Genomic DNA, 7795 nt, shown 5'->3' with positions numbered 1-7795 from the left:
TCCTATATTTCTTACCTTCTTTGTTTAAAGGCTTTCTTACAACACACTGGTGGACATCATCATCTTCAGAAAGACTGAAAAGTTTGCAGATTCTGCTAGCTCTTTTGGGCCCGATTCGACAAGGCACCATAGTATCAGTCAGTCCAGGAATATCCGTCTCTCCTTTTTTTACAATAACCAAGTTGAGAATGCTCAGATTGGCATCCACAGTGCAACCACGTGCAGCTTTTCACTTTCTTTTTCCAGTTCTCCTTGGTCTGTAACAGGAATGCCTTTTATTCAGTAGCAGGTGGACATGGCCATGGGTCAAGACACCCTGATTCATAGGGAAACCTTGTTTGTCATTCCCACAGCTGATTCAGACCACATAACCCTTCTATTCTTTACCCAGAGCATCAGCAGCAACTTCTGTGGCCATACACTTCTCATAAAAAGTATGAAGTTTGTGTTCATTGTCCACTTCAGTGAGTTTCTGGCAGCCAGTCGCCGGGAAGGAGATGTTCAGCTTCATCTTGAAGCAGCTGATCGCTTTCGAGCCACCATGAAAAAGAGCTGTAGCCTGCATTTTTAACTTCATAATATGGCATCAGCCGGACATGGTAGCACATGCCTATAGTCTCAGCTACTCAGGAGGCTGAAGGGGGAGGACTGCTTGAGCCCAGGAGTTTAAGGCTGTAGTGAGCTATGATCACACCACTGTGCTCCAGCCTGGGCAACACAGCAAGATCACATCTCTATTTAAAATAATAACAACAATAATATTGCATGGATAGCTTTCCATGGCAATAAACACAATCTTCACCATCATTTTTATGGCCACAGTGTTCCACTATATGAAGTTATGTAATATAGCCATTATATAGTACTTTAAACAATGTTGAGATGAACATCTTATCCATTCATTTTTTGTCACTTGTCTGATATTTTATCTTGGTACAAATTTCGAGAAGCATTGTCACTAAATCCAAGAGAACGTATCAGTTTATTTTGTATACTTGAATCTAGAGATAATTGTATTTTTTAATGCGTTATTTTTACCACTTTTCTAGACCGAATATTAATAACAAAATGGATAATTATGTGCCTTCCCATTAGAGAGGAAACAGATTGCTATATGTTATTTTTTCAAATCAAACTACTATCAGTAAATTTGGCAAAAATAAACAGATGAATATATTTCCCCATGAGCTCACTGGGCTTCTTCTCATAGCTTGTCACACTGGAAACATTTAATGGTGTTGTTAGCATCTTCTAGTGGTGAGAAAGCAAAATCTGACAGTGACGGCTTGGTTCGTATGGGTTGTTTTAAAGTAAAAAATCCAAACAGGAACAGAAAACCAAACACCGCATGTTCTCACTCATAAGCGGGAGCTGAAAAATGAGAACACATGGACACAGGGAGGGGAACGTCATACCCGGGGCCTGTCGGGGGTTGGGGGTCAAGGGGAGGGAGAGCATTAGGACAAATACCTAAGGCATGCGGGGCTTAAAACCTAGATGACAGGTGCAGCAAACCACCATGGCACATGTATACCTATGTAACAAACCTGTACATTCTGCATATGTATCCTGGAACTTGAAGTAAAATTTAAAAAAATAAAATTTAAAAAAGAATGGAAAAAAAAAACGCAAACATAATCTATAGCTGCATGGTACTTTTACTTTTACTTTTTACTTTTCTTTCGTTTTGTTAATATGACTGCAAAGACTAGGAAAGTCCAAAAAATAAACCAGATATTTTGATGTTAATATGAGCATAATTTCATCTTAAGTATGAAACCATATATTGTAGTTCAGCTCTAAAAGGTCAAGATATTTCAGGGAATGTTAGGTTTTTTTTTTAAAAAGGTCAACTTTTCCCACCATCTCAGACTCATAAACACCTACGTAAACTGTAATTGTCTTTGTGGTTAATTACTTTTTTTTGTTTTTTTTGGAGACAGAGTCTCACTCTGTCACCCAGGCTGGAGTGCAGTGGCCAATCTCGGCTCATTGTAACATCCACCTCCCTGCAACCTCCACCTCCCGGGTTCAAGAAATTCTCCTGCTTCAGCCTCCCAAGTAGCTGGGATTACAGGTGCCCACCGTGCCCGGCAAATGTTTGTGTTTTTAGTAGAGATGGGGTTTCGCCATGTTGGCCACTGATCTCAAACTCCTGAACTCAGGTGATCCGCCCACGTTGGCCTTCCAAAGTGCTAGGATTACAGGTGTGAGACACTGTGTCCCCCCAAAGTGCTGGGATTACAGGCATGAGCCACCGCGCCAGGCCTGTGGTTAATTACTTTATAGTTAACCTCCAGCTCAGCATAATACTACTGACTCATATTTACATAGAAATGCTAACAGGATAGTATTGTGCTACATCACATTCATCTGGCAACAAGAATAGAAGATGTGACGTTGTACATTTAGTAACAAAAGAAAATGCGGCCCTATTAAGACTAGAAAGTACTGAAGAAGATTTATCCTCCTGTTTTTTCCAATTGCATTCCCTGCACTGAACAGTACAGCGAATCTTTGTCCTCATCTTATGGTGAGAAAATGTAAAACGCCACTATGAAGATTATCTGTTTGACATGATTCAGAACTGTGAACATCATTAATTTGGCTCTTCCCTTATATGACAAGTCTTCCTAAGTTTTTCTTAGTTTCTAAGGACATTAAGAATGTCCTAAGAGTGTTTCATAGTTCTGAGACTCAGACCTAAGACTATAATAGAGTTACGACCAAGAGTACAAGATCAGTTGTAACTCCTTCTAGCTGTGTCCTTCTGTTTCCAGAATATTCCTCCCCACCAGAAGCTCGGGTAGCCTCACTCACTGCTGTTGGCACCACACCTTCTGTAAGAATAACAAGGTGGTGTGCTGAGCAGGCAGTGAGATATCACAGGACACATGAGAAATTCATCCAAGTTGGGCTCAAAAGAAGCCCTTCCTGGCCGGGCGCAGTGGCTTGCACCTGTAATCCCAGCATTTTGGGAGGCCGAGGCAGGTGGATTACCTGAGGTCAGGAGTTTAAGACCAGCCTGGCCAACATGACGAAACCCTGTCTCTACTCAAAATACAAAAATTAGCCAGGTGTGGTGGGCACCTATAATCCCAGCCACTTGTGAGGCTGAGGCAGGAGAATCGCTTGAACCCAGGAGACAGAGGTTACAGTGAGCCGAGATCATGCCACTGCGCTCTAGCTTGGGCGACAGAGCAAGACTCCATCTCAAATTAAATTAAATTAAATTAAATTAAATTTTTAAAAAAAGCGCTTCCTAGCAGAGAAGATGGTAGCAGCATTTACTGGAGAAAATTGGACCATTTGCCCCTTCCTTTCTGAAGGCAGCTTTTTAGAGGGTGGACAGTTGTTGCTGCACAGAGGTTGCTCATCCTTATCACTCCTGCTGTGTACCTTTCTCTGTGTTCCAGAACTCTTCACTCAAGAGTCTTTACCAGAGGCCCTATTCTGGGGGCTGGGGATGCCATGAACAAGACAGGCAAAGTCCTGCCCTTGGTAGGCAGACATTGTAGTTGGGGAGACAGTGCACAAGTGAATAGTGGATATGCTCCAAAAGAAAAGACAGTGGGATAGGAAGGAGACAGCAGTGATGATTCTAAACAGATGCTCAGGAAAGCCCATCTGGGCTTTCTGTAAACCAGGAAGACATCTGTAAACCAGGAAGATTTCATATTTGAGCTGAGATCCGAAAAAAGTCAGCCATGTGGGAAGGTCTAGGGGCAGAGAGAACAGCAAGTGCGGGGCCCTAGAGGGGACTGATCCTAGTGCTTGTGAGGAACAGGAGGACTGCCAGGGTAGTCAGGGGGAGTATGGGAGGCGGGTGGGCAGGTGGGCAACAAAGGCCATCGAAATAATGAGGTGTTCTCCATGGCAAAGCAAATATTATAAGGCAGTCTCTGAAAAAATGCTGATGGCCAAAAATCTGGATAATCAGTAATAAAATAAATGATAAATGCCACACTGTAACTAAACTGCAATGAAATTTCCCTCTAAATGCATCTGGAATTTAGCTTCCCCATACCAAGGCATTTTCTGGAAAATGTTATTAATTCACTCAAGTATGTTTTGAGCCCATAGAATATGCTTAGCACCTACCAATGGATGAAAATATAGTGTGTGGAGTTCATAGTACAGCAAGAAGGAAGCACAACAAAGTTCAAATAAATCTGGATTTGTGAATCATGGTGGGTGTCATGGAGAAAGATATCAGGGGGATGGGAGCAAAGAGAATAGGAGAGGTTGGGAGGAACATGCCTTGAGCAGGTTGCCAGCCTCCTGTCTGGGGAAGTTGCGTCTGGGGAAGTTGCACCTGAGCTGAGACCTGAGTGAACATGAGAGGTGCGCTGGGAAGACAAGCTTCTAGCAGTCGAGGCCTGCACTGAGCTAGCGGCTGGAGTGGAGTCAATGAGGAGAGAGAAGCAGTAGGAGAGGAGGGAGCCGGGCTTTTCAGCCTCGGCACTGCTGATATTTTGGGCTGGACGGTTATTTGTCGAGGGTTGTCCTGTGCATTGTAGGATGTTAAGCAGCATCCCTGGCCTGTACCGCTAGATGCCAGTAACACCTTCCTCTGCTCCACCCCAAGCTGTGACTACCAAAAAAGGCCCTAGACATTGCCAAATGTCCCCTGGGGGACAAGAGAAGCACTGGGTTAGAGGCTCAGGCAAGACCAGGTCAAGCAGAGCCTTGAAGGCCATGATAAAGCACTTTATTCTGAGTCCAATGGTGTTATAGAGGAATGTTATGCTCCCCAAAATTCATATGTTGAAGGCCTAACCACCACTGTGATGGTATTAGGAGGTGGGGCCTTTGGGAGGTGATTAGGTCTTGAGGGTAGAGCCCTCATGAATGGGAATTAGCGGCCTTATAAGAAAATAAAGGAGAGAGTTTGCTTCCTCTCTCCCTGCTTTCTGCCATGTGAGGATACAATCAGATAGACATCTGTAAACCAAGAAGCTGGCCCTCACCAAGTTCCAGACCCGCCAGCGCCTCCATCTTGGACTTCCCGGCCCGGAAAGCTGTGAGAAACAGGTGTTTGTTGTTTAAGCCACTGAGTCTATGGCAATTTGTTAGAGCAACCTGACGTGACTAAGACAAATGGAAAGCCATGGAAAATTCCAAGTAGGGGAAATACGTGATCCCAATTACACCATAGGTAATTGAACCATGTATTATTATCTTTGCAAGTCCTCTTTCAAGAGTATTGAACCATCGTGGTCACTATTATTTTGACTAGAACCTGCCAGTTCCAGTTTACCCTCAGCTTGTGTCTCCTTGCATCCAAATCTTTTGTTAGGTTCACTCCCTGGAGTAACTTCTGCTGGTTGAGACAACCACCACCACTGACGTTGTTTTAAGCAGGCAACTGGGGAAGAGTATAGACTGAAACACACTTTGCCTATCTGAAACGTGGGGATCTTATCCATCTCAAAGAGCTGTTGCAAGAATAAATGAAAAAAGTGCCTGGCACAGCATCTGGACATACTAGCACTCTATAAGTCTCAGAAGGAAGTAGAACGAAATACTGTGGCAGACACAGAGGTGTGCCCCTCAGATCTCCTTTCAAGAAAAAATTTTGCTGCTCAACTGCCCAGAATACAGTGAGCTGACAGCCTCTGCTGTTACTACCTCCAGAATCTGCCACTTTTTAGCTAAGGTCATGTTCTTCCTGGAGGGGCACCAGGGCCTGGATATTTCTGCAAAATGCAGGACTCCTCTAACAGGCAATATTGCTCCAGAGCTCTCTGTTGGGTGGGTGGAGACTCAGATCTGCAACATTGTCTGAGCTTTTCCACTCAATACCACTTCTCCAGTCTCTTTCATTTTTCATACGCATTACTTCCCACTAAGCCTCTTGCACTAACTCTGTCTCAGATCTGACCCAGCTTATGCATCTCTCTATTTACTTTGCCCCCTGCCTACAACTTTCTTCTTTTTCTGTGCTTCAGATTGCAGAGTTTTCAGAAAACTCTTACAAGCTTCCTCTTCTGTGTTCCCACAAAATTTTGTTTATACCTTTATTATAGAGAAGAAGAAGGGAACAGTACTTATTGAACACCTGTTGTAGGCCAAGAGCTGTACTGAGGAAATTTTATGTTTATATATCCACATTCACTCTGAGTTTTCATATTAGCCTGGGAGGTAGAGTTTAGCATTCTTATATTGTAGATAAAAACTCAGAGCTGCAGTGGTCTGTATTGAAGAATAATATTTCATTTCAGTCTAATAAAGGACCCTGCTATTTATTTTCATTATACTACTAAGCATTTAATGTACTTGATTGTACTTTATCTGATTACATGTCTACTTTTGGGGAGCGGAAATCCCTTATTTTTATAAACAATGACAGAACCCGGTTCTATGTAATATACATGTAGTAAATGCTTACTGAATGAGTGAATGAATTATGGCTAGATTGGACTTGGACTTACTCTTCTTTATGTGAAAAGGTGCATTTTGAATAATTGCTAAAATGCATGATAATGAGACTACCACAGGCCCGGATATAGCAGAGCTGCCCAGTTGCTGTTAAATGCTGGGATTAGATAAAATTAAAACCACTGGATTCTATGGAGGCAGTAATGGGATTTGCAACTAGAATGTTTCAGATTTTAAAAACCTGTCACTTATGATGAGGAAAACAAGGCCAGGTCAGCTGGGCCTGAGGCCAAATGGAGAAGGAGGTCAGGTTTAAGGATGAAAATGGCAGACCTAGTCGATTTGCAGAAAGCAAGGGATACTTACAGCTTCTGGGAGTGAAACAAATATTAGATGTAAGTCTAGGGAAGGACCTTCTGGGTCTGCTACAACAGATGGAAGTCGGGGGAAGTTGGGGGGTAGGGGCATGGTAACTGCAGGGGCTGGATCATGGTGGGTGCAGGATGCAGGTGTTAAGTCCGCTGCAGGAAACTCTTGTTTTTTGGTTTTTGTTTTTTTCTGAATGAACAAATAGCTCAGCATATTATCGTTATTTTTGGCTCCTAAGTTTGAGACATCTGAACTAAATCAATTGCTGACAGCTACTACACTCCCACTGCAGTGCTTCACGGCTTGCCCCCCCCCCCCATTTTGTTAGCCTGAAAATTTGGGGAGTTGCAATAGAATAGATAATACCTGAGATTATTTCCCAGGAGAAAATTTCATGATTCTCAACCCCCTTGAGGGCTGGTGGGGGATGAAGGAGCAGCCATAACGGGGCAGGATCAGGGGAATTCAGACATACGTGGCTGACGTCATCCCGAAGAATAGCCACCACCTTCCCCTGGACTGTTCAGATGCTTGTGAAAATTTGCAACACAGATCCAAATAAACAGTGCCATCTAGTGGCAACTCTCTTGAACTCATCCATCCATTTATCCACCAGCCATCCATTTAATATTTGTAACATGTCTACTATGTGCCCGCTACTATTTAACAGTAACAAGAGAGATTCTGAAATCTCCTCCCTAGTGAAACATTCTAACCAGGGACAGACAAGTCTCAAGCCTCATAGCAGTAGTGTAGACCTCATTAATTGACAGTTCAGTGTTTCAAACTTGGAGGCCAAAATTAAATACAATACACTAAGCTACTTGTTCCCTTTATAAATGAAAATTATCTTTTAATGTAGAAAAGATGAATCCAGGAGTTCCAAAATTAGCCTGGGCAACATAGTGAGACTCCATTTCAAAGAAAGAGAAAAAAAGTAAACAGGAGGTTTTTCAACTATTTTATTCTCATAGTCTGACTCCATTTTTGATGTTTGCTGACAGTTTTCAAGCCCCGCCCCCTCCCAACTTTCTTCTCCTTGCCC

At 42.9% G+C, this 7795-nt stretch overlaps 1 pseudogene; it reads right to left on the bottom strand.

The window, feature by feature from the left end:
- LOC116477413 (small ribosomal subunit protein eS6-like) overlaps window positions 1-511 on the bottom strand; it is a 5961-nt pseudogene extending 5450 nt beyond the window's left edge.
- Window positions 512-7795: the final 7284 nt, after the last annotated feature.

This window comes from Hylobates moloch, unplaced genomic scaffold (assembly GCF_009828535.3).
Source record: "Hylobates moloch isolate HMO894 unplaced genomic scaffold, HMol_V3 SCAFFOLD_11, whole genome shotgun sequence".
Classification (NCBI taxonomy): Eukaryota; Metazoa; Chordata; class Mammalia; order Primates; family Hylobatidae; genus Hylobates; species Hylobates moloch.
Note: the sequence above shows the minus strand (reverse complement) of the source record. Positions and strands in the feature narration are given on the sequence as shown.